Raw genomic sequence first — 25,160 nt, 5'->3', positions numbered from 1 at the left:
TTCCTATTGAGGTTGTCTCCTGTCCGTAGTACTACTGCAGCTTCTTTAAAGGTTCTCACGTACATCTGTAATCCTCTTCAATGTATATGGCATCGAGCTGTTGTCCCAATCAATGGAATGGTTTGAAATTGAGAAACGATGTGCTAATCCTGAGGTGTCTGTTCTGTTATTATTTACCTCACCGACATGTTCCTTCTTTCGAATTTCTAGGCGTCGTGAAGTTTGGCCTATGTAAGTCAGTCGACACGAACACGGTATGCTGTAAACCCCTGCGAATTTGTAGAAAGCAATGCTGTCCTTAGGAGATCTTAATAAGTGCCGTGTAGTTAAAATAGGTTTAAAAGCAACTCTGATGTTAAAAGGCTTCATGATTCTTGCTATTTTGATGGAGACTGAGCCTGCATAAGGTATGACAATCGACGACACGTACTGTGTCGCTAGAGGTTATTGCTGGGGGTTGTTTCTATAGAGGATCTTTTTAGTTATATTTTGTGGATAACCATTTTTGATAGAGTTTTTCATATAAGTGAGAGCTCAGCAAGTACATCTTTTTCCTCTGTGATGATATTTTTTGCTCTTTCTTTAACATATGTATGATGTTAAGTTTCTGTGCATAATGATGATTAGATGTAAAATGAAGATAACGTCCGGTGTCTGTAGGTTTGCGATGGATTGTAAGCTTGATTTGTCCATTATCTTGTTTTTTAACTAATGCATCCAAAAAAGGTAACTGATGGTTGTTTTTCTAATTCTAATGTGAATTTAATTTTATGATAGAATGAATTGAATTTATTTTTTTGGAGGAACTCATGTAAGGCATCTTCCGTGCCTTTCTAAACAATGAACACATCGTCAACATATCTCCACAGACTGATGGTTTCTGAGTTATTTTTGCTAAGATGTCATTTTCTAATTTTTCCATGAACAGATCCGTACACGGTGGTGACAGGGGACTGCCCATGGCTAAGCCTTCCAGTTGTTGATATACTGTGTTGTTTACCTTAAAATAGTTAGACTTGAAGCAATGGCGGAAAAGCTGCGTAATATCGTTTGGAAAGAGATCTTTTATGATCTTAATTACTTTTTCAACTGGTACGTTCGTGAGCAGAGAGACCACAGCTAGACTTGCTAATATGTCTGTGTTTGATATATTGATGTTATTAAGTTTCTCAACGATATGTTACAGGATATTCCTCTGATGGCAGGAAAATAGATTCGACTATGCAATATGCAGTTTTTTTAGCCTAATGCAAATCAATGGTTTGGAAGTCAATTTTTTACTTTATGCTGAACGATAAGTATACAGAAAGAATGAAGAGCATTTCAGAAAAATATTGCCAGCAGCTGAGCATATTCAAGTCTACAGTTAGTAATGTGCTAAAGAAATAGAAACCCAAAGGGGCACATCCATTTTCTTCAGCAATCTGAGCAAAATACTGTATATAAATAAGTAAGCTTATAATAATACGCAGATAGGTGTCGATGCTTCTTAAGAAAGCCGTTATCATTCCATCATACCCCTAGAAGTCTATGTTCGCAGAAGCCACAAATTTAGTTCTAAATGTTATCGACGACAGGTAGAGGGGCTGCGTGTCATGAATTTTGACAGAAAAGCAGTAGCCCACATGCCTTTATTAACATTGAAAATTCGTCAAGGCACAGAAAACTTGGGCTCTACAACAATCAGTCCAGCGGAGTGACGAGTTGGGCTAATGCTCTTCCATTCTGATAAATATAGGATGGATATGGAGAATATTTAGTGTATTGTTCCGACCACAAAAACTAGTGGTGACAGTGTAATTAGACTGTGTCTAGTAGTATAGATTAGGTTCGCTGGTCATAATGTAAGGAATAATGACTGCCAAGTTCTATGTTGATGTTCTGGGCAACTGTGCATATTCTACATTGTGAAATTTTGTATTGTTCGCTCTAAAATCGACCAACTCCCATCATGACGATAATTCCATGTCTTAAATTGTAAACATGTGATCTGAAGAGAATAATCTCAGAACAGTGGATTCTACAGGGCTAGAGCCCTTATTTGAACCCAATGGAACATCTTAGGATAAACTGCAATGCAGAGACAGGGCATGGCCAACTCTTCATTATGGAATCGACCAATGTTATAAATGGAGGAAGAGAAACACAATATTACCAACTTTATTTTACTAGATATGAACAGAAAGCCTTCCACTATGTATTGTTATTGCGGGTCATTAGCTGAAAAACAGGCATCCATTTTTGTCTGAAATAAATGGTCTTGGGCCAGCTATCTCTGATTGGCTACCAATGGAGAGTAAACTGCTTACTCAGTCTCCAAAAGTTAGATAGGGCTACAATGGCTTCGCCTACTCCCATAAGGGAATAAAAGACGTTAGCTAATTTTGATTTTATTATTATTATTATTATATAGGCACCCACAGAGAGTTAAGGGCTCATGGGGAGGGAGATGTAATTCCTTCTTATCATATTGAGGAGGGAGATGTAATTCCTTCTTATCATATTGAGGAGGGAGATGTAATTCCTTCTTATCATATTGAGGAGGGAGATGTAATTCGTATACTTATTATATCTCTCTTTAAAAATATTCAATGTATTGAGTGAATTATTCCATTCACTCAATACACGCCATGAAAAAAAGCTGACCCTCAGATTCTTCCTGACTATATCATTACTTAGCTTCCAGCGATAACCGAGTTCCCCCATCCAGATATGCAATGAGCTCCAAAATTTCCCTTGTATTTATATTGTATAACAATACCTTACTAGCCTGTATGAGAAATAAGAGGAAAGGAGATATGAAATAGACAAACTTTGAAAGGCTACTACATTCCTTTCGTCTATCTTCATATGAAGAATCCCACAAGTGAGATATGATTCTGATTAGCAGATGCTGGCCCTTTTCCACTCTTTCCTTATCTCCATGGAATCCAGATGACCGTATCTGAGCATTATAGTCCAGCCTCTGGTCTTATCAAGGCCATTAAAGTTGGAAAATTACTTCCACTGTTATTACACGTTTTTTGCAATACTGCAGTTATCCGAGGTGATGTCTTAACCACCTTGGCAATGTGGCCTTTCAATTAAACTCATTGTCCAGGCTTCATCAACCGCTTGTAGAAAATTACCATTAATAAAATACTCAATCTGCAATCTCTTCAGTCAAATGCATAATCTTGCACTGACACTCATTAACAATTGCCAACAGAATTTCAAGTCAGCCTGCAAGGATTCTGTATCAAAAATGTCCCTTATCACCAACTCAACTTAGCATCGTCTGCATATAATTAAACATTACCCTCCAGTCCGTTCCCATTTAGAAGTCAAACAGGAGTGGGCCAAAGAGAGAACTCTGTGGTATCCCACTAGTCACCCTCATTCTTTTAGATTCAGCTTCTTCACGTATCATTCTTTGATACCTAACAGATTATCACGTTTCAATCCATGCCACAACCTTATGTTGCATACCCATCCCTTTGAGTTTGTATAATAGCATCTTGTGTGGAATTTTGTCGAATGCCTTGAAAAAAATTTAAAAGAATCATTGTGAATCCATTTCTCTTATCCAACCTGTTACTTTATTGCGAAATGTGAGAAGACTGTTAAAAGAAACCAAAAACATGCCTTTTTCTATAATAAAAAAAAAAATCAAAATATTATATCTATATCTCTGTATGCAATATTACACCAGCCTCTCTGATACTTTAGTCACTACTCAGAGATACAAATTTGTCTATAATTGGCTGCATCATTTTTAGCTCCATCTCTGTAAAATAGAATTATGTTGCTCTAATTCCACTCATTACAAATTGCGTTCGTGTTGAGACTCAAGTTACATAACCAGATTAGGTAAAGCTAATTCTCTAGCACGTTCCAATGCCGTGCTGATATCTCATGCAAACCCACACTGCTGTGTTAGCATCAAATTCTTGCAATAATTTTAACATATCTCTCACCTCTATATTTTCATCCAGTTGAGAACGAATGAGTCTCTCGGGAATGTAGACCTGACTTTATCTTCCTCAATATAGTTGTTACTCGCTTGGGCCTGTTCTTTATATGCTGTTCAGTTCATCATGTTTCTTATAAGTTCCATAACACTTTTTATAACTCAAACTTTATAGCTTCAGTGATATATTTCATATCCTTGCGATTTTCTCCAGATTCTGGGAGCAGTTATAGCTTCCTTCAAATCTCCTTTGACCACTTCCCTATTAATTCCTCTCCCACACAGTTTCTCATACAATAGCACAGCTTGAAACACGAGTTCCTTCATTAACGTTCTGCAGAAGGAAGTTATCCCTCAGTAATTCTATAAATTCTCTTTCTCTTCTTTTGCATGCTTTCTTCTCCTTCTGGTCTGTATCCTCATAGTTAAAACCATCCACATAATGTTAATCTTAAAACTTGATACATTATCGCCCATCTTAATAGGCACACTGACTAATGAGTCTCCTTCATTTGCTACAATTCTTCACATGCGCATGAGACCGAATCCTTAACCTAACTACGTCCTTCAAAACCATCCCATCCCATATTCTACACCATCCCGAAAGCCCATACTCTGAAATGTGCCATTTAGCTCTCATTTTCCTCCTAAGACACTCTCATCCACCCAACTTCTGACTTCCACTCTCATTTGACGATGAGAACAGCTTTCTCATCCTCAAATTTATTCCATAGATCAACATACATAAGGTTTCTCTCTTCCTACACATCTTTGCTATCATACCATTCATGATCATCACCCTTCATCTCGTCTCCGTGCTACCACAATCAATTTATTAGCACTTCCTTTTCTCTCCACAGTCTCAGACACCCTACTAATTGTCCCACTTCTCAAACACATCTTCAGCACCTATTTAGATTTTACATCCTTGACAAGTGAATTCTCAATAATACTATTCTGTATTTTTTTTCCTCTCCCACTATTCTACATATCAACTTCTGATAGAATTATTTACCTTCAGACCTCTCATTTACTACACATTTTACTCTTCGACTTTCAACAGCCATTCTCCGTCTCTCTCTCTCTCTCTCTTAAACGGTGTAGCTTATTCTGTATCCATATTAATTCACTCACGATCTTCATTTCTAATAGTATGGAGTATACATTTTCTGCATGAATTAGTGCCGAAGCTGTGTCCTTTACACCACAAACGCATGATTACATTCAAAAACTATTTGGAGGCAAAACCTTCTATTTTCATCAACTGGGTGGAATCGTAACCTGGCGGTGAAGGAAATGGCTATTTCAACTAAGGTGTTGTAGTGAAGTGCATATCAGAATTAATATCGCTATCAGAAATCTGACGGTGCGATCTTGTAGTTGAGGTCGTTGTTCATGTGACTCATGATTACTTGGTCCAATGGAAGCAAGCACTCTAAAATGGACGCCAGCTTTGATGTTTTGTATTATATAGAAATATATAATACCTCTTTCTATATAATACTTTTGTATTATATAGATGGAGGAATTAATACATGACCCTGATTCTATAAAACGAGGCTGAGTATCAACTAATTTAACAGTAGTAAGAATAAGCAACTTAACTGGAATTAACGAAGCAGTTTAGTGCACATTGTCAGAAGATACAGATATCGTATCTGTTCTCATTGCCTGTACCATTAACTGAGATCACGCCATTTCAATTACTGTGCCTTTGCACAGTAACTGAAAGGGAGTGATGTGACATTCTACTGTCATTGACCATTATACAAATGGCAGTAAATTCCGAGTTGGATTTTGGTGTAATTTTCTTTCAACTGAGATCGACAATACCTCCTCACTAACATCCTTAGGTACCGTTGACATGTCTAATTCACTTATCCTTGATGTCATCTTTTCCTTTACTGTTAGAACTGCTAAAGAAATCTTCTCTGAGGTCTCTCCCCGCTTAATGGTGGCATGTATTTTTGCTGTACCGCAGCAACAGACAAAGCTCCACGTATTCAAGTTGTGATCACATTTCTCCAGTGTCGTTGTGGTAGTATTAGGAGGAAATTTAAGTAGGGAACATGGTGAATTGTGTATAGTGGAGGAGTGCCTTCCCACGATGAGTATTTGATCTACTTCAAGGTGTCAGGTAATGATAATATTAATCAGGCATATTAGGCGTAGCAAGGCACTATTTTGAAACGCCCGAAAATTATGAAAGAATCACAGCAGATTGAGTTTACGTACGAGAAATTGTATGAATATGTTATCGCTGTAACCAGGATTATTAATATCTATCAAATACGAACGCTTAAATCTCTATGTATTTATATGTCTACAGATTTATAAAGAAATCTATGTCTCTAAAATAACTAGAGTATTCGTGATATTGCAACTCATGTTTATAGATGATATACTGAAACCTACGTAAAATATCTCAAAATTTTAAAAGGATAGACTGAATATGGAAATCCAGAATTGAAGAAATTGATTTAAAAAAAAAATCATAAAATGACTTGCAACTGTTTTTTTCTTTTGTATCGTTGCAATTTTACAAAATATGCAAATTATATTTTCGAAAAAAGTCTTATCACTTGAATAAATGTAAAGTGTTTTCACTAGTAGTCGTACTTGTTATTCTTCCTCAGTCGACTTTTGATCTTGAAAAGATTTTACTAGATTTCAAAGACGATATGGTATCTGTGTTAATTACAAAATACAACTGGGAGATACTATTTGGACCAGACTTCTTGATATCCAAAATATTTAAGATTCGAATGGCCAGAGATACAATGCAAAGAGCTGTTTCAAATAATAACACTGTTATGAAATTATGTTTCCTTTTAGCTCTAGAAGTTGTTTAGCTATCTACAAAGATGCTAGTCTCCGTTCAAGATGGAGAATAATCTACGATACTCATTTGGAATTAACTTACATCATAGAATTATAAAATGCCCATTCCAGAGAAAGGGACATAAAGTCAGCTATCAAATTATCGTTCCGTTGTCTTCATCTCAGTTCTCTTCAAAAGAATTGAGAGGATAATCAGTAATAATCTTTATTATCTGGGGGGGGGCTATTTATTAATCGGCGATCATCAATATAGATTCCACTGCTTGCAATCTAAACGGATCTCATATCCAAACACTACTTACCTTTGGAAAGGAGTGAAGAAACTCGCATGCCTTCCTTTGACATTTCTAGGACATTTATTGAGTGTAGCATACAGATATCCACCTTTTTTGCAATTCAGACTCCATTTTCTTCCCTAATCGTTCAGTACATGCTAATAGATGGCTTCCACATTTCAAATTTCCGATCATTGGCAGAATACTTCTAGAGCTCCAAATTATTGGCCAGTTTCTTTCTCTTATGCATGAATGATCTCTCACCAACCTCAAATCGTGTTCATTATTTTGCTCATGATAGTATACTCCATCTTTTCTTCAATGGCATACTTTGCAGCGCAGGAAATTCCAATAAGCACGGATCTTCTTAATGCTTTCCAGAAGAATGAGGGCAACTTCAAGGACACAAAACGCACTCGTCTTATTATCAAGGGTCATCTCTTTTCGTCCTTTACTCTTCCTTTGATAATCCCCAGATCTCCAAGATCCAGTTTCTCGTCTTGGGTTGACATGCTGTATACCTCTAGTCTTTTCCTTTCTCCCTCACACACACACACACACCATAGACGAATACTCTGTGCCCTTTATTACTCAAGACACTACTACCCAGTGTCTAACACCATACAAGTCAGAAATTCATCCAACTCTGGGACAATGCGTTCGCATTTAGAGTGGTGAATATATCTTCATAGGTATCCCAAATGGGTAGTCTGCTTAATGATCTGATTGAAATCTTTCTCTAATAGAATCGCTACATTCACTTTTTTAAATAGTATGTCTTTTCATTGCTGCTCTTCGGAAAGGCCTTCGCACAATTTCCTCAAAGATTACAAACTTGAGCAGTTTCTTCTTCCTAACTACTTGTCCACACATGGCTGATAAACTATAGGTTTCAAATAAATAAACAAAAAAATTCTCGTGTGCAGTACATATCTTAACCCCCCCGCTTAGCATAATCACAATTCCCAAATAATAACTGCAAGCATAATCTCAAAAATAAATATTTGATGAGAAATAAAATAGCTGTAGAATTTTTTAGTGATATGATCACAGTGTTTATTGATTTATATTAGAATATTAGCAGGATTTCCACTTCAATAGCTGGCGTATTTAACTGACGAGTCGAGTTTAACCGAACTTGATGTGGCTTGGAAAAGTTTCCTATTAGGCCTGTGTAGCTCAGTGGAAGTGATGCTTGCATCCTCTGCACTAGGCTGCTCATGCCTGAAGATAGATTTGTAGTTCAAATCTAGTCGTCGACTGGAGGAAGTTTTTCTAAGCCTTTCTTCGATCGGTTCCCGAGTTCGTAGATCTCGGGAACGGGCAAGCGAGTTTATTCTCAGGGAAAATCGGACTTTTCGTCTGGTTAAACTCAAGAAAATCGACCGTAGAACCCATATTATTTCAACAGAAACAGCAGCACTTGTTTGCCGGTCTCTTCATCGGTGACCACCTATAATTAGTGATAGTCATGGGCAAGCTATCTCTGATTGGCTACCGGTGGAGATTGAACTGCCCACTCAGTCTCCAAAAGCTAGATGGGATTAAAAGGCCTCGCCTATTCCCTATAAGGGAATAAAAGGCGTATCATTATTTTTTCTAGAGTGAGGTTACAGGATAATTTACCCTTAGCCCACTCAAGGTACTCATTAGTAATGTACTAGGAGTTTACAACCATTCATAAGTGGAATTCGAATTAATATATAATGTCGAATGATCTTTAAACATTATCCTGATATTTAGACTTCCAAAATATAAAATGACAAGATAAAATACTAATTCATGTTATAAAATGAATCGTAACAGCAGAAAGAGTCCAACCAGTTCAAATTGCACGTGTTTAGATATAAACCTCCGATATTATTGATCTGGTGATAAATTATACTTCACAAAACAAGACCTAAACCATTATCTTCGCTATTCCTATACGGAGAAAAAAATACAGTACGCTGCGCTCGACGATATCGAAACAATGTGAAATACGAATTACTTCATCACATCATACGTTTTCATTGCTCAATAATATATAATGTTTAATTCACGACATCGCTTTATGATGGAGTCATGAATAAAACATTTCAAAACAAAAACCGAAGAATTCGCTTTTCGTCAGTACTTTATGATGATTGCTGCTGTGCTGCAAAAATACAGTTCTATTTGGTTAGCTGGTATCATTATCCCATGTAATGCATATAAATAATTTGAAGAATGATAATTTATGGCGTATTAACACAAAAATCCATCCTTTTATCACTATTGAATGCGAGGAAAATATACTCCCTACTTGCAGTAGCTGACGCTAATAATAACTGTTTGTTAGCCGAGTTTTATTGCTATTATTATTATGAATGTCAGATGCAGCAAAACTGAGAACCTCTTTCAGGTTTATTTAGATTACACTGTAAAATTTCCGCTATCGGATGTTTATATTTTATGTGCACAGAAGTTTATTATGGTATAGCAAATACTTGAAGTGAAGCGTTTTTTTTTTAAACTAGTAAATTTTGCAATCTGCAAAGAATATCTTCTATTAATAATAAAGTTCAATTATTATTATAAATTATATTTAATGTTATTTAGTTTTTTTTTTAATTTTGATATCTTTCGAGATTAGAGCATCAACTAGATCGAAATATATTTCTGTTTAAACTCTCTCAGTGTGCAGCTAAAACATCTATTCCAAGCCGCAGGCGATCGCACATCCTGCCGGAAGTCTAAAAATTCAACTTCCAGTCGTCTTTCTCAGTAACACTCTGCCTTGAGACTTTTTGCAGCTTCATTTTTAGTACGTATAAACAAATTAAAGAATACTAAGCATAATTCATTAAACCTCAGTGTAGTATCATTGAACAAAGAAGAATAACAACAACAAAGAAAAAATAACCAGTCCCGTTGGCCGAGTGGTGAATCTAAGTAACACGCGGACCCTGCATAGGAAGCCGGAATAACGCGTAGTGTAAGAAGTTGGCCAAGTGGTGAACGCATTCGCAGTCAACAAACTGCATTATTGTTTCTAGATGGGAGATGAATTTCATCGCTCAGATGCTTCAAATGGCTTAAAAAAGCTTCCATATTTGGTCTCTAGAGCGAGATTTCCGCATTATGTAAAAATATCATTTTTTTTAAAAAAATATATAATAAAAAAAAATACTTAGCCCACTCATGATACTAAAGCCTACAAGCTTTTGTGGGTGACGTAAAAAATTACGCCGAAATAATAATAATAACATATACATAGAAAGAGAAAAAGCACTCATCCCCCACTCCTTAACACTGCATTGAATACTTATGGAAAGTAAGGCAATGAACAAGAGAGAAACGAGTTTCAGACTAACGAGTAGGACTAAAGTCAAAAGGACACCTTTTCTTTTAGACTTCACTTGACATTGGCATCACACATAAGTCCACTAAAGGTTAACCTCATAATGATCATTAACATACCAGGCAGACGAGATGCTGGGAAGAAAAACGGAAAATAACGGTTTCTGAGAATGGTCGCACTATTGGTGATCGTTTCGGGAGAATCCACATTATGTATTAATTCCTAAAACATAATGACTAAGTATTCATTTTTAAACGGCAGAATTCTGCCTTTCTTAAGACTAGCAATGCCGCTCTATTATTAGCTGCGCCGGTAATAATACTTTCGCAGTGGATCGCCAACGTTTGTCGGCTGTTCCAACATAAACAAGTTTTGTTTCGGTCATTTCGGTCACTGCTAGCAAATGAAAATTATATGCCGATCTAGAAAAACAAGAAAATATTTATTTGTTTTTATTTCTCATCGCCTCAAAGCATGTTGTTGTGTCGTGCGCACGCCACACAGTGGATGGATTAAAGATTGGATCAATGAACTTAATAGCTTATTAACCTAAATAGATATGGGCTGTCGTTTTCATGTAAATACACATTAAACATATAAAGATATATGTGTAGATAAACAGAAGGAAGGATTGTTCTCATATATGAAAGCAAGAATCCCAAATATCATTGAGGTATTTGGACACCACATGGTCTGCCAAATTTAGAAGGTGGTACATTAACAGGAGCTAAAATGATTGTTTATGTCGAATGCACAAAAATACTCGTCTCTTTTATATATGTAAAATCAACCAGAAAGATGATTTAACCTTAGATATTGAAAACCAGGAATTGTTTTTGCCTTTTAAAAAAGGAAAAAACAACCCCGGTTTTTCAATATAAACGGCAAGGTCTTGAAGCCGTGTGCACTTATGCAACAGGCCATTAAGTGCATGCAGAACATTTCATGTCTCATAGCCTCGTCACCAAATAGTGACTACTCCGTAGACTGACATGTTTAGCCCATAGAAGTGGGGTTAAAAAAAAAAAAAAAAAAAAAAAAAAGGTAATTAAATTGTGTTTACTCTTATGATTTTTTTCCCCTTTTGTGGACGTTTCTTCTGTTTAAAATTTTCACCAGCTGAGGAAATAACGCGATTATTTTTCTTGTTTGATGTTCCTAATTATGCTTCTTCTTCTTCTTTTTTTTTTTAAATCTCTTCGGACTAGTTTGCTTGCATAATCCGATTTTCAATACGGTACTAAGACGATTTTTTATTATCACTTGACACCCATGCGGTCATGCTACAATCTACTCCATCCACATAATTAAGACGCAAATGCATTTCGCTTTCTTAATTATGTGTTCTCTGTTGGTTTGTATGCTATGCCGGATGAAAAGATGAAAACCGAGTTTCTTGGGGGAGGGGAAGGAACTGTCATCTCTGTAGATCAGCTAACTTATATTCAAGTGAGAGAAAAAAATCCTTATAATTATTCTTCATGTCAACGATAGGTTTCGAATCGAGTGTTTTCAAACCGAAGGACAAATATCGTTTAGCCTTACCAGCTTTGAGGAAGAGGAAAGATTTTGACTTTTTCTGAACAAGAAAAGTTATCTTTATCCAATAAACTATGCAATAAAGAGAAATTTTCTTTCAGCGACATGCATTCTTTAGATAATTTCACCTTGTTGCAATTCCAAAGTAATAAATTTCGATTTCTATATTATAATACATATCGTACTCGGGGAAAAATCGTGAAAAAAACAAGGTGAAGAATATACGGATGAATAAATTTTAAAATTATTGCTATTACATAACAGAATAAATTGTTCATAGAATATTTAATCAGAATATTGGATATTATTGTATTAAAAATGACCTTTCTGGTTTAATATTACGACCCTAGCTTATATTATGCCTTTAACCTAATTTTTTTCCTATTGTAAGTGTTGCCTTCACTTAGCAATACACTGTTCGTATAGTTCTACATGCACTCACAAAGCTTCCTCTACGAAGACAACATAAACCACAAACCGTCATTCATTTGTTAGTTCCTAGTTGCCACTAGCTGGTGCTGGTAAAGGAATAGCATTATATTTGGTTTGAAAAATGGGGCGAAAATCAGTCATGACAGGAAAAGGCATGCTACGTGGTCTTGAAAAGAAAAAAAAAAAATTGGGATACGTTGACAGGACGTTTTAAATGTCATGTATATATCTCACAAGCGTGTGCGTGTGTGTTGATGAACGATGCAATTTGTTTGGCATTTATACAGACAAATTATCGTGATTTAAACATAACGAAGACTGCTGTTTAACCGTATAATTTTCAGTGCTAAATACAAGTTTCATGAGGATGAACCTCCGTTTATGACGGTCCCACATGGTATGTGTGAAAAAAAAAAAAAAAGTACTAGAGTAGTCGGGGAAGCTGGTCTTCCCCAGACTCAAGGTTATCTTTAACTGCATAATAACAACAAAATAAAATTGAAAATAAACAAATATATGAAAAACAGGAACAGAGAGAGCAAATTTGCCTTCATGCTGTAACCCTTGGTTACATCTTGGGCTAAGGAATCGGATGAAAAACGTGCAAGCTATTGTTTTTCTTTCCTTACAAAAACCATAAACCTAAATTTACTGTCTCTTGCCACAAGAGTAAGAGATGAAAATTAATTTTATCATAGGATTTAACTAAATTGTTTCTTCATTTAAGACTTACCGTAGAATTTGCAATTATATTAATCACTGCTATAATCTTAACTGTGTGGTTTAAATGCAATATTTAGCACGTATACCAACACGACTACCGAAAAAAATTTTTAAATGGAAAAACAGAATGAGAACGAATGTCAACAACTTCAAGTAATAGTTGGCCATCACTGTGCATATAATAAGAATGCAACATATGAACTAAAACAAGTTTTTTTTTTTTTACCCTGTTACTTAGCTCGTTACTCAGTTCATCGTACGTAATTATGGGTTGCCAGTCAAAGTAGATTACGTGTTTGCCTTACCTCAGCTGTCAGTGAACTAGGTTTTGAACATTATTAAAAAAAAAAAAAAAAAAATCTTAAAATGTAATTAATGAGTTTTATCATTACAGAAAAATGTTAATTAGCATCTCATATTCATTTGATATGCAACAAAAAAAAACAACGAAACAAAAAAGAACCATATGGAAATAGTAAAATGTGCAATGACCCACATAAAGACATTTAGTGTTAAGTTTTCTTCAATTCCTTCAACAAACAGAACGCGCTTTCTTATATGCAAACAAATTAATTAATAATTTGTGAAATTTATCATGAATGTTACCACGTATTCACCTCGTATAGCATATATCTCAAATTAAGAAGAAAAAAATAAATATCCGACAGATAATAAAACAAAATAAAAGACGATAGCTAACGATAAAAATAAATAAATAAATACTGAATTTGCTATGCTTCCATGAAAATTGCAATGTCAATTTAAATATTATTCTCGAACCAAGGCATTAGCACTTCGCGTAAGACGTGCAATATGTTTATATAAAGGCACAGGATCGTTATAAGTAATATATACAACAACATGTATTATCAGACAATAGTTAATTTTTTTTTCATGCTCTTAAATTATAATAACAAACAAATTCATACAAATACGAAATTTGTAACTGAGCGCATCACATTCAAATAACTTACGACTAGTAATCGCTTTAATCGAGGGGGAAAAAACACTTCACAACACCTATTGTAATACACTTCCTCTTGGGAGCACGTGTATCACCGGTCTCGGCAGCACAGACTGTCTGGCAGGCTTTCCCTTGAAAACTAGTCTCCGGTAGAGTCCAGCTTGCTTTGCCTAGAGGGTGCGTTTTCCTACAAGTCTACGCAATGAGTCTACCCAATGAACAGGGTTGCATATGCATCACCTTTGTGTAGTTGAACAGTCGTTCAATTCTCCTGTCGGTGTGCACCATCAATGGAATAACTGAAGCCGACAATAGCGGACCAGTTTTTACAGGCGCATTCGTATCACGTGCTAATGCCACGCGCTCCAGTCTACTTCGCTTTACCAGGTATCAGTCTAGTATCTACTACTGAATGAATAAAAAAAAAGATAAAAATTTTCTTTCGTCAGTGGTGACAGATGGGGAGCTCATTAAAGTACCGGATTTGATTTTCAGTTTCAGTTTACCGAATAAAGTGACTGTCGTGTGGTAAAATCTCTCTAATGAGGATAAGTTGACCTGGGAAAATAAATAAGGCTTATTTTGTGGTGAGCAATATTTTCGGAATATTAGGATAAGTGACGCGCATATCCATAAGTGGGTCACATGATAACAGACACCCACAAGAAGTTTTCTGGCGACTATCCGCTACCGATGTAACCGGATATTTGAGAAGGTCGAATGATGTGTATTTTTAGCCTAGTTTCTCTTTCTTCCACCCTCACTTTCCACTTGGTGCAATATCCACAGCTGACAGATCTACATTTACAGATCTATTCAAAGTCCATCGGTCAAGAACCCCTGGTCTGAAAAATTCATTGTTCCCGTTTCAAATTTGCAACTGAATCTAGTAGTGTAGTCAGTTTTAACTAGGAACGAAATTGGGTCATTCATGGCTAACTTGCAAAATCTTCAAGCCTTGCGTTACCCGATAGGTAATAACTTGAAGTTCATGACACCTGTCTCTGAATGGTAACTGATATTCAAATCTTGCTTTTGGCAATTTTTCACGTAGTTTCAGACTTTCACAGTCAATACATCGAGCGTCTGTGATAAACATGTACCGGAGCGATCTCAAAATTTACTTATTAAAAAAAAGGAAAAAAGAAAGATAACAATCTGAAAAGAGAAATAGTACTTTCACTTAAAATTTATGGTAATAAATTTAATTATATTAAATGAGGTACTGAACATTTGGAGTGAAGGAAAGAATCACACAGAACTGTTTTCGAACATTATTTCGTGTATAGAAGGCAATGAAGAACTAGTGGAATGATGGAAATTAGATAAATTTTATAAACCTATGTGATCACAAAGAAATTGGTATATACCACTTAATTACAAACACTGGTATATTTTTAACATAATTATCTTTAAATCTTTTTTTTATACATTAAAAAATTATATGCTTAAAGTACGCATTATTAAATTAATAGTACATTTACGTCAGTAAGTTTGTTGTCGCTAAAATCTAGTACTGTATTGCTGAATTGGGTATGTTTATGATCCTCTTAAATTCAGTAGTATTTTAAAATCTGAATATACTCGTATCAACAGTACATAGTCTTGATTTGCATTCTGTCTGCATTAAAGATATAAATTTATTGCAGTTGATTTTATTTTTACTGAAAGATGTGAGTTTCATGGAAGCGCATATATATACGGTGTGTGTGTGTGTGTGTGTGTGTGTGTGTGTGTGTATATATATATATATATATATATATATATTTTTTTTATTTTTTTTTTTATTTTTTTTTTTTTCAGTCAGTAATCTTATAATAATAATAAATCATAATCAGAGCCGGCGCTAGGGTCTTTGCCGACCGCATGCAAGAAATAATTAGAACATTTAATATAAGTATTCAAAAAATAACATCTTTACAGAATAACAGAAAATAAAATTAAATTACATAAATATACTTGAAAATTTTTAATTTAAATTTTAGGGTTTTTGATTTCATATTTACAAAATTAGAAATAATGGTCTTAACGTCTAATTCCGCACATATATCATTTTCAATACAAACTAACAAGCTTTTTTGACATACTTGTTCTTAAGTAGGTTTAATCAATTTCAACTTGGAAAAGGAACGTTCACCGCTCGCTACACTAACAGGTAAGGTTAATAGTATTCTTAAAGCAATTGAAAAGTTAGGGAAAGATAAATTATTGGACACAATAAAATTAAGAATATCGAAAGGTTTTGAATATTTAAATTATCCTTCCGAAAAATATCCCGGAAAGCACATAACTCGTCATATAATTCTATTGCATTCATTTACGTCTTTATTGTCACCGTCCTTCAAGAGAATCTTTAAATCGTCATAATTTTTTCGTAAATCTTCGTTATTAATTTGTAGTAATCTACAAATAGATTACTACAAGAAATTGAAATTATCATAATATGTTTTTAGTTGTTCAAAACGTTTTATTAACGAACACATTGCAACGTCTAGAAGCGTATAAAACACATTCACTCTAAATTTATCTTCTGACGATTGTGGCGTTTCATCATGATGCTCTTAGTCGAATTGTCGTGTCTTCTTTCGTCGTCGAACTTTCGTACTAGTTTTAAATTATTGTTCTCCACCACCTCTTCACTCAGTTCTTTTGCCGTTTTTAGAACTTCTTTAAAATTTGTATCTGATTGATATTCTTGTAAGAATATTTTTAAATTTTCGATAGATTGTAAAGCAAGTGTAATGTTCATATTTTGTCTTGAAGCATTTTACTCACAGGGTTTATTCTGTTAAGTAAATCATGCCAAATTATAAGAGAGAGCAAATAAATGTGTAGTCCTTTATTTTAGCAAATAATGTTTGTGCTTCATGCTGAGTTTCTTTATTAAAATTTTCATTATTTAAAATTTCAAAAAGTGCATCGTAAATTTCTCCTAATTGATATCATAGAGGGCGGATTGCATTAATTTTACTTTCCCATGGCATTTCTGATGGCTGTTTCAATGTTAATTTTTTTACGAACTTTAAAAGGATTGCCCAACGTTTGTAAGAGAATGAAAAGAAATTGTATATTTCTTGAATAATTGCAAAGAAACTAATTGTATCTGCATTCACTTTGGCTGTATCGTTAATGATTAAATTTAGAGTATGAGCAGCACATGGCACGTAAAAAGCTCGAGGAGTTTTGTTCAAAAGCAAATTTTGGAGCCATATTTTTTCCCTTTCATATTTGCCCCATTATCATACCCTTGACCTCGCATGTCTTCAATGGGAATGTTCCATTTTTCCAGTTGTTCCATTATTGTTGCGCATAAACCACGTCCTGTGGAATCTGATATATCTGCAAAACCTAAAACGTTTTCTCTGATCTTGACAATTCCATTGTCACAGGAAACAAAACGAATAATAATGGTCATTTGTTCTGTTTTGCTTGCATACGGTGTGCAGTCTAAAATTATGGAATAATATTTAGATTTTCGAATTGATAATAAAATTGTATCCCTGATTGAGTTACTTAAAGTTTCCAATATTTCATTTTGACTGTTTTTACTCATGTACTCTATTGTTTTTGTAGGGCTCTTTCAACATGATTTTCCATAACGGGATCAAACTTCGCAAACAATTCGACTAATTTTAAAAAATTGCCTTTATTCCTTTCATATAATTTATCAGATAATTCGTGAAAAGCTAAATTTCGGCTACCAAGGAATTTTATAATTTCAATCAAGCGTTCTAAAACACTCGTCCAATGTTTCTTTTCCATTTCATACACGCTTTGAGTATGGCAATCAATAGTAGTTTTGTTTTTTAAATTTTTATCAAGTTCCTTCCATTTTAAGAAATTTTTCATGTGAGTTAAACTAGTCTCATGTCTATGCAAAGTTGTACTTACATTTCTCTAATCGTTATAACCTTCTACAAGACTACTTGATTCAGTAGGTGCGAAAGTTTGCAACAAAAGCAAAAAACAGCAAAAGGGATATATTATATTTTTCTTTTGAACAGGCCCCATTTCAATTAAAACAACTCGTAATTTTTCATCAATATTTCCCCATTCACCTGGATCTTCTAAATTTACAGAGACTAACAATGTGTTAGTTTCGTGGTCAACTACAACTAAATCTTCTCCTAACTGTTTTTCACTCAAATCATGCGTCTTTTATCTTGTTCAATAGTTGCAATAGTAGTTTCATGCAAACTGGATGATGTGCACGGTTCTTCAACTCTGATTTCTGATGTACCGAGTTGGTTACAATCTGCATCAGAATATTTTAATATTTTAACAAATTTATTAAGAGCTCCAGTTTGTTTCTTAATAGCTGCTTCTTTCGCAGCATGACGCTTACGATTTTGTGCACCGGATAACTTTTCTTTAAATTTTTGATTCCATTTCTATTTTATACTCACAAGAAATTATTACACAACACGACACAGAGACGAAATAATAGTCCGTACTGCGCTACTATCAGTAGCCTACTGAGATGAGTACCCTATGACTGGTTAACTAGCAACAAATGTTTTGTACGAAAATTCGTTTCTGCGCATAAAAACCGTTCATTGCACTTTAGATAGACTGCAGTAGACACAGCATTCTGCAAGCAAACATTTAGCCTGCTCTCGCTGCAAAATTATAAACAGCCAGCTGATCAAAGAGGCGGCAATATACAATTTTTTTAAAAATTTTTATTCGGTGTATCCGGGCCTTATTTATTTTAATATTGATCATTCTAAGAATTTTTTGTTTTTATGATAAAAATTTTGTTTCTTAAAAATGAACTTATGAACCGTGTCCCGGAGGCGACGCCCCCTTCGTAGCTGCGCTCGCATGCTCTGCATGCTCGCTTTCTCCGGCCCTGATCATAATTTTTAAAAAAATAAAAATAAAACTTCTCTGTTGGAAAATGCGCTTGATTACTTATCATTTTTACCAGTTCCAGTTCTTGTAAGCCGATCAAGACCGCTGCATATTCTCACGTAAACTTCAAAGTAGGTTTCACAGAGTCGCACCTGCATCACAAGTTACTTTACAAGCATATTGATGATCTGAGAAGCTAAGTTTATTTATTTATTTATTTTTATTATATTATTATTATTTATTTATTTATATAATGTAATACTGTTTTCTTCGGACAAGTATATGATCGAGTCATCCAGTGTGAACAGCACTTCATCTTGTATTTTAAAACATTCTGCAGAGGTAGAGATAGGGATTAATAGGAGAATAATAATAAAATAAAATTATTAGGAGCATAAAATCTATTTTTGCAATCTCCAGATAAGCTTTTAGTAAATTTACTTTAGCTTCGCATTTAGAAATGTAAATATTCACCGAGTTACTGCAGATTTCAGTTTTTCGTCATATAAATTATGAACTATATTTAATAGAAAATCACAGCGCACAGATGTTTAGTAAAAGTAATGTTTTTCGGAATATATATCAAACGTACTGCGTTAGGAGAGAAAGTGATTTATATTTACTGATACCGACACGTGTAGTGATAAATTCCACACTGGGAAGCCTCCAATCATTTCCTGGTTGGTTCTTCGTGTTAACGGGTGGTTGCATTATAAACTTGGCCTTTTTTTTTTAATATATCAGTAGTATGATGAGATGGAATCTTCTTCATTAATGTGCCTACAATAATTACAAAGTAAAAATAGATCTACTAACGCCTTTCATTTCCCTATAGGGAGTAGGCGAATAAAAGGCGTTAGTGTATTTATTTATTTATTTTTATTACGAAATAAACTTGAAAAATTATTCACATATTCATGGAAGTAAAAATCCATATTTGTTGCTGTTACGGCGCCGTAAAAAAAAAAAAAATAAATAAAATAAAAATAAATAGCTCACCGCCTCTTAGCATCGAGTCGAAATTCAGGGCTCCTTCCATGCATCTCGATATGAAGTAAGAACTACCAGCAAAAATTTTGAATCAATAATTTCGACTTTTTCACACAAACACACACACACACACTTCCTTAAATATATTTTAATGGACAACAATAAGAAGAATTTAGGATTTCCTCTCCTCAGTTTATTTCCACATCGCCACCACCGGAACTGTGTATCCGGAGGTGATTTGAAGAATGATATGAGAAGGATGACATGAGCTAGAGAAACGCGGTCTATAAATATTAAATTATTAATTTTCATTCCACTTTCATGTAGTTTTTATTCCAGAAACTTCAACATGGATTACTACAATAGCTGCGGAAAATTAAACATGGAAATATTCCTACATCTCAGTCCATTGGTGCTTCTGTAATGCAGTCGCGAGGTAGTCACGACATCTGTCCTTTGACTGGAAAGACCTGATTTTAATCCCTTTAGAATGGTAAGAACTCAACAGAGGATAACTTAGCCGGTCATATGGAAGTGCGATTTCCTTTCTGGATTTAGGAATGAAATCCTCCCAAAAACAGACAAAAAACCAGAGAACACGCATTTCGTTATAATTACAGCCGAAGTAACATTGCAACTTTTCTTATCTTCCAAATTATTCAAGCCAAGGAAGTTTAGAATTGGCTACTTGCCTGTCATTATCATTTTACTTCTTGAGACTATAAAATTCTTCCTCTAAAATTCGAGAAATAACGTAGCTACAAAAGAAATATTAATTATCAAAAATATGCCGCGTTCAAATTGCTGCTACCCTATTACTTCTTTGGTACCTGATTAACTTTTGTTTTTAATGATTAGATTTTTTTAAAATATTAAATTACGCTAAGCACGTTGTTTATTACGGCCGAAGCAGATTAAGCTATGAGGTTCGTGTATCATGTCCATTAATTGCGTGTTCTTTTTGTCGTTTTTTTTTTTCCTTGTTTTTAGGAGGGAAACACCTCAGTTCCCACAAGAGCCAAAAAAAAAAAAAAAAAAGTCACCTTATGAGAACGAATAAACTCACTCTTCTTATCTGAAAAGTCTATGTTATTTTCTTTTAGTCCTAAACGGGATTCGAGTCCAGATATTTCCAAAAAGGTATCATCAACACCATCCGCCTATAGAGGCTCTGTCAGAGCAGATAAGTCACTAATGCTACTAAGCAAATATTCTGTCAAATTGTATACGAGTCGGTTTGCACGTTATCTGGGTTTTCAAGTTAGTCGATCTCTGGCACAGACAAGTAGTTTTTTTTTTTTTTTTCCCTGGAAATGCCGGGTTTTAATTCCGAAACCGAACTGTAGAACTCATACTATTTCAGCCGATAATTTACTAGTTAGTTTAGAATCAGAAGAAGGAGGAAGTATTTATTTGCTATACTCTAGCCTTGATGCCTTCATAATCGTTAGCCATGAACTCAGCCACTACTAAGAGTGGAGAGACGGGCTACCCACCGATTAGTTGGAGCTCCTCCTATTCTTTCTGAGGAATAAAAAGAGAGGATTTATTTTTTAATTTTAGCAGTGAGCATCTTAAATTACACACTGTTGTGTTAAATTTATTACCACTGCCGCATTTACTCATAGGACACTTGGTGTCTTTCTTACTTTTGCTCCATGACTTATGTTATTTATGCGTAATGAGCAGCAGCATTGAATCTTCCCGTTTGATGGTAACAAGGTACATCTATTTGCTATTTAGGATTATGGCCAGAACAACTAAGGATACGAGGACAATATATTATGTTTATTAATTAATTGCCTTTTTTTTAACCATTTAACTGTTTGAAAAACCCTTTTATCTTCGTAATGTGTAGCAGCAGATCACTTAGCTGAGCAGTTTTCATGAATGTAACCTAATAGACAATCCAGTCAATAAACAATAAATAATTATTTACCAAACAGCATGAAATACTCTCTTTGTGAACATTTATTTAATATATATATATAGGCAGGGCCGGCTCAGACGTCGGTTTTCGCGCCTCAGACAGAGCTCAGAGTCCAGCGCTCAGAGGGACCCACACTTTCAAATTTCTAAGAAAATTCGATAATAGGAAATACTCTCTTTGTGAACATTTATTTAATATATATATATAGGCAGGGCCGGCTCAGACGTCGGTTTTCGCGCCTCAGACAGAGCTCAGAGTCCAGCGCTCAGAGGGACCCACACTTTCAAATTTCTAAGAAAATTCGATAATAGGACTTTTGATGTTTCAGAGATGTACTGATATGGGATATACTCTAATTACATTTATATTGCTTTTTTGTCCTTTTATCATTGCCGGTACCGGCAATGATAAAAGGCGCCAGCAAATACGAGGGACCCCACTAATAACTTTTTCCCGATATCTCGCAAAACCTCCAGCCGGCCCTGTATATAGGATAGGATATAACTGATTTACTCGACTGGGAGACATATTTTTAAAAATATACATTAAATGACTATAAGCCGAGAGATAAAAATAGAAACACTATTTTAATTAAGTAAACTGCACCACTAGTTTCGTCTTCTTAGAAGACTTCTTCGGGGGCAAACATCGCGAAAAAAAAAAAAATCTACATATTAAAGCGTTAATATTAACGTTTGGAAGCTGTTCACAGAACAGTTAAAAACGTTAATACTTAACGCTTTAAAAAATAAAATAAAAAATAAATAAATATATATATTTTTTTTCTTTCGCAATGTTTGTTTTTTCTCCCTCTTGTTATGCCCGAAGAAGTCTTCTAAGAAGACGAAACTAGTGGTTCAGTTTACTTAATTAAAATAGTGATTCTATTTTTATCTCTCGTCATAAAACATTATTATAATATGTTATAATGTAATGCGTTTCCAACATACAATTAGAGTATTAGTGAACAAATAAATAATAATCACGCATTATTTGTTTTCTGTAGGATCCCCCAGAAATACTAATTAATGGGCAGAGAAAAAATAATTAAGGAGGATTAAAATAAAATGAGAAAATAGTAAAGATTTTTATTGTTAATAATTGAACATAAGCATGTGGTTTAACAATTGGTTTTGTTGTCATCGACAAACTGTACGGTATGTACGCGAAGAAACAGTCTTATCACGAGCCCTTCCGAAAAGGTAGTGATGTTCATGGACGATTATTATTTTATTATTATTATTATTGTTTAGCAACATAGCTTGGATGATCTGGAGATTTTCTGAGTTTTCTAAATATTCTCCATAGCAAAAGTTCAGAGAACAACCCGCTTCCCTTTCTGGATATGTTAATAATTAAAGATGTGAAACGGAGGCGTATCAACTCGATGTTTATACAAAGGCCGCTAGTATGGGCTGATACTTTCATTCCAGGTAACGTGTTCTTCCAGCAACCATCAAGAAAGAAGTTCGTATTTTTAATAAATTAGACCTTCTCTACAATCAGATGATTCTTAGCGGTTACCAAAAAAGAGCTAGACATGAAACAAGAATTAATTTCTTTGAAGTAGTTCTGTGTGATCACATTATGTTTAGTCTCTATAATATAAGATGTAAGCATCGAGATTTTCTATAAACTAGTTTAGACAATTCGAAAGATGTTCGCAGTCTCGAAAATATTCCTTTCCAGAAATATCCTGGTATCTATAAAATCTATTGTCCCTATATCAAGGCTTATCATAGATCATCAGACTGGGAGAAATTACGAAATACGGAAGAGCAAACACCGTACGAGTTCCCCACAAACGAAGAGGAAAGTGAGACCTTACTATTCCTGTCTTCGCGGACCACCAATAAAATGGATGATCATAAAACACGTGGTCATCGGTTTCGATGCCTTATCTCGAAAATAACCTCCGGTCTCATCTCTTAAAGAAGTCTGGAGAAGTTGTTCGCTCGCATTCCCGTCTAAATAGGAACCAAGGTCTCTGCACGACATTTGGAGGTCACCCGTCCATTCTTGCAGTACATCCGAACTTTTTCCATGCTAACAATTATATGAGCTATGAGAAACAATGAGCTGCATACAGCAAATGTGTCAGACGTTGAATTTTTTAATTAAAAATGTTTATTTGAGCCTTCAGAATTATTTTGTTCCTTGTTTTCTTGTCCATTTCCACATATCCACACTGATAATGTCTGCCTGATAATCGACAAAACAAACGTCGGTGTTTAAATAAACTATTCCTGATAAGCAGGGGGCGAAAGTGGTCTTGAAATTCACGCTTGCTCTTGTTATCATTCAGGGAGTGAGAGGTGTGATTGAAGTCTGATTAGCGGAATAATGAATTACTGACCATTTAAAACTATATATTTAGAAATTTATGTACATTTAATCATACAAATACAACGTTTAGTTTACAAATGATATTCTATCTTTTTCAATTTAGCTACTTGAATACAAATTCTATCCTACGGTTCTTCTTTATGAACTGGTCAATAACATCATCATAAAAAGTTGGTTGTATAAATTGGTAACTTAATTTCCCCAAGCAACATGCACACATGTAAAGGCTGGCTGAAGCTCACTTGCTAGAGCTACGTTGACTGCGTATGGCCTGTGTTTAAGCAACAGAGTGAGACGACGTAAACTGGCTATGCGCGCGCATAAAATCACAGCGAGGACCCGTAAGCTCCTACAACTGAGCAAGCCAAGGTAGTTTGGACTAGACGAGCAAGCATCAGCTTTCGATACACAACGCAAAGCTCAATTATTACCGCGCAAGCTTAAGACGTATTCTGTCTACAAAAACAAAAGCTTAAATGGAATGCTTATAAATGCATGCATTTATTAGCAAATAAATATTACTTCTTTCTCAATTAATGAGCTTACGCAGCAAGCATGGAGAATTCGCCCCTGCTGATAAGGATATTCTTCTTATCTTTCTGTTTGATGATCTTTCTTCGTGATCATTTCAAAAATTATTATTTAATATTTATTTATTAGTACTCTGCACTAAAGTATTTTTGATTATACTGCGAAGGAACTACTGTTTTCTCGCCATTCAAATCGTTATTGCAAATTGAGATCTAACTAGTGCAACATTCATTTAATTCAGTAGTCTGATCATGCTACGAAGGTGAACAGACCTGTTCTAAATTATTCCATTTCCCTAAAAGGTCTGAAACAGGTAGAGTGACCTTCACTTCATATTAGTTTTATTACGTTAACTTTCATATTCCTAAACTAGTCCTTAGCATGCACGAGTTAAAACCGGAAGATTCTTTTTTTTTTTTCACTTTAAAAATGCTTGTGGGGCAAGATTGACTGGAACGCAAAAA

At 34.8% G+C, this 25,160-nt stretch overlaps 1 protein-coding gene across 3 annotated transcripts in view; it reads right to left on the bottom strand.

Moving 5' to 3' along the window:
* The window catches only part of LOC150096631 (b(0,+)-type amino acid transporter 1-like), a 347,057-nt gene extending 332,423 nt beyond the window's left edge, over positions 1-14,634 (bottom strand). The window contains exon 1 of one of the 3 annotated variants that reach the window (XM_090408724.1): positions 14,056-14,634. The gene's annotated coding sequence lies outside the window, so the exon portion shown is untranslated. The remainder of the gene's footprint in view (positions 1-14,055) is intronic. The other 2 variants (XM_090408727.1, XM_090408729.1) reach the window with 2 other exon arrangements.
* Between the last annotated feature and the right edge of the window lie 10,526 nt (positions 14,635-25,160).

This window comes from Typopeltis vanoorti, chromosome 18 (genome assembly GCF_054136105.1).
Source record: "Typopeltis vanoorti isolate ZY-2024b chromosome 18, IOZ_Tvanoo_1.0, whole genome shotgun sequence".
Taxonomy (NCBI): Eukaryota; Metazoa; Arthropoda; class Arachnida; order Uropygi; family Thelyphonidae; genus Typopeltis; species Typopeltis vanoorti.
Note: the sequence above shows the minus strand (reverse complement) of the source record. Positions and strands in the feature narration are given on the sequence as shown.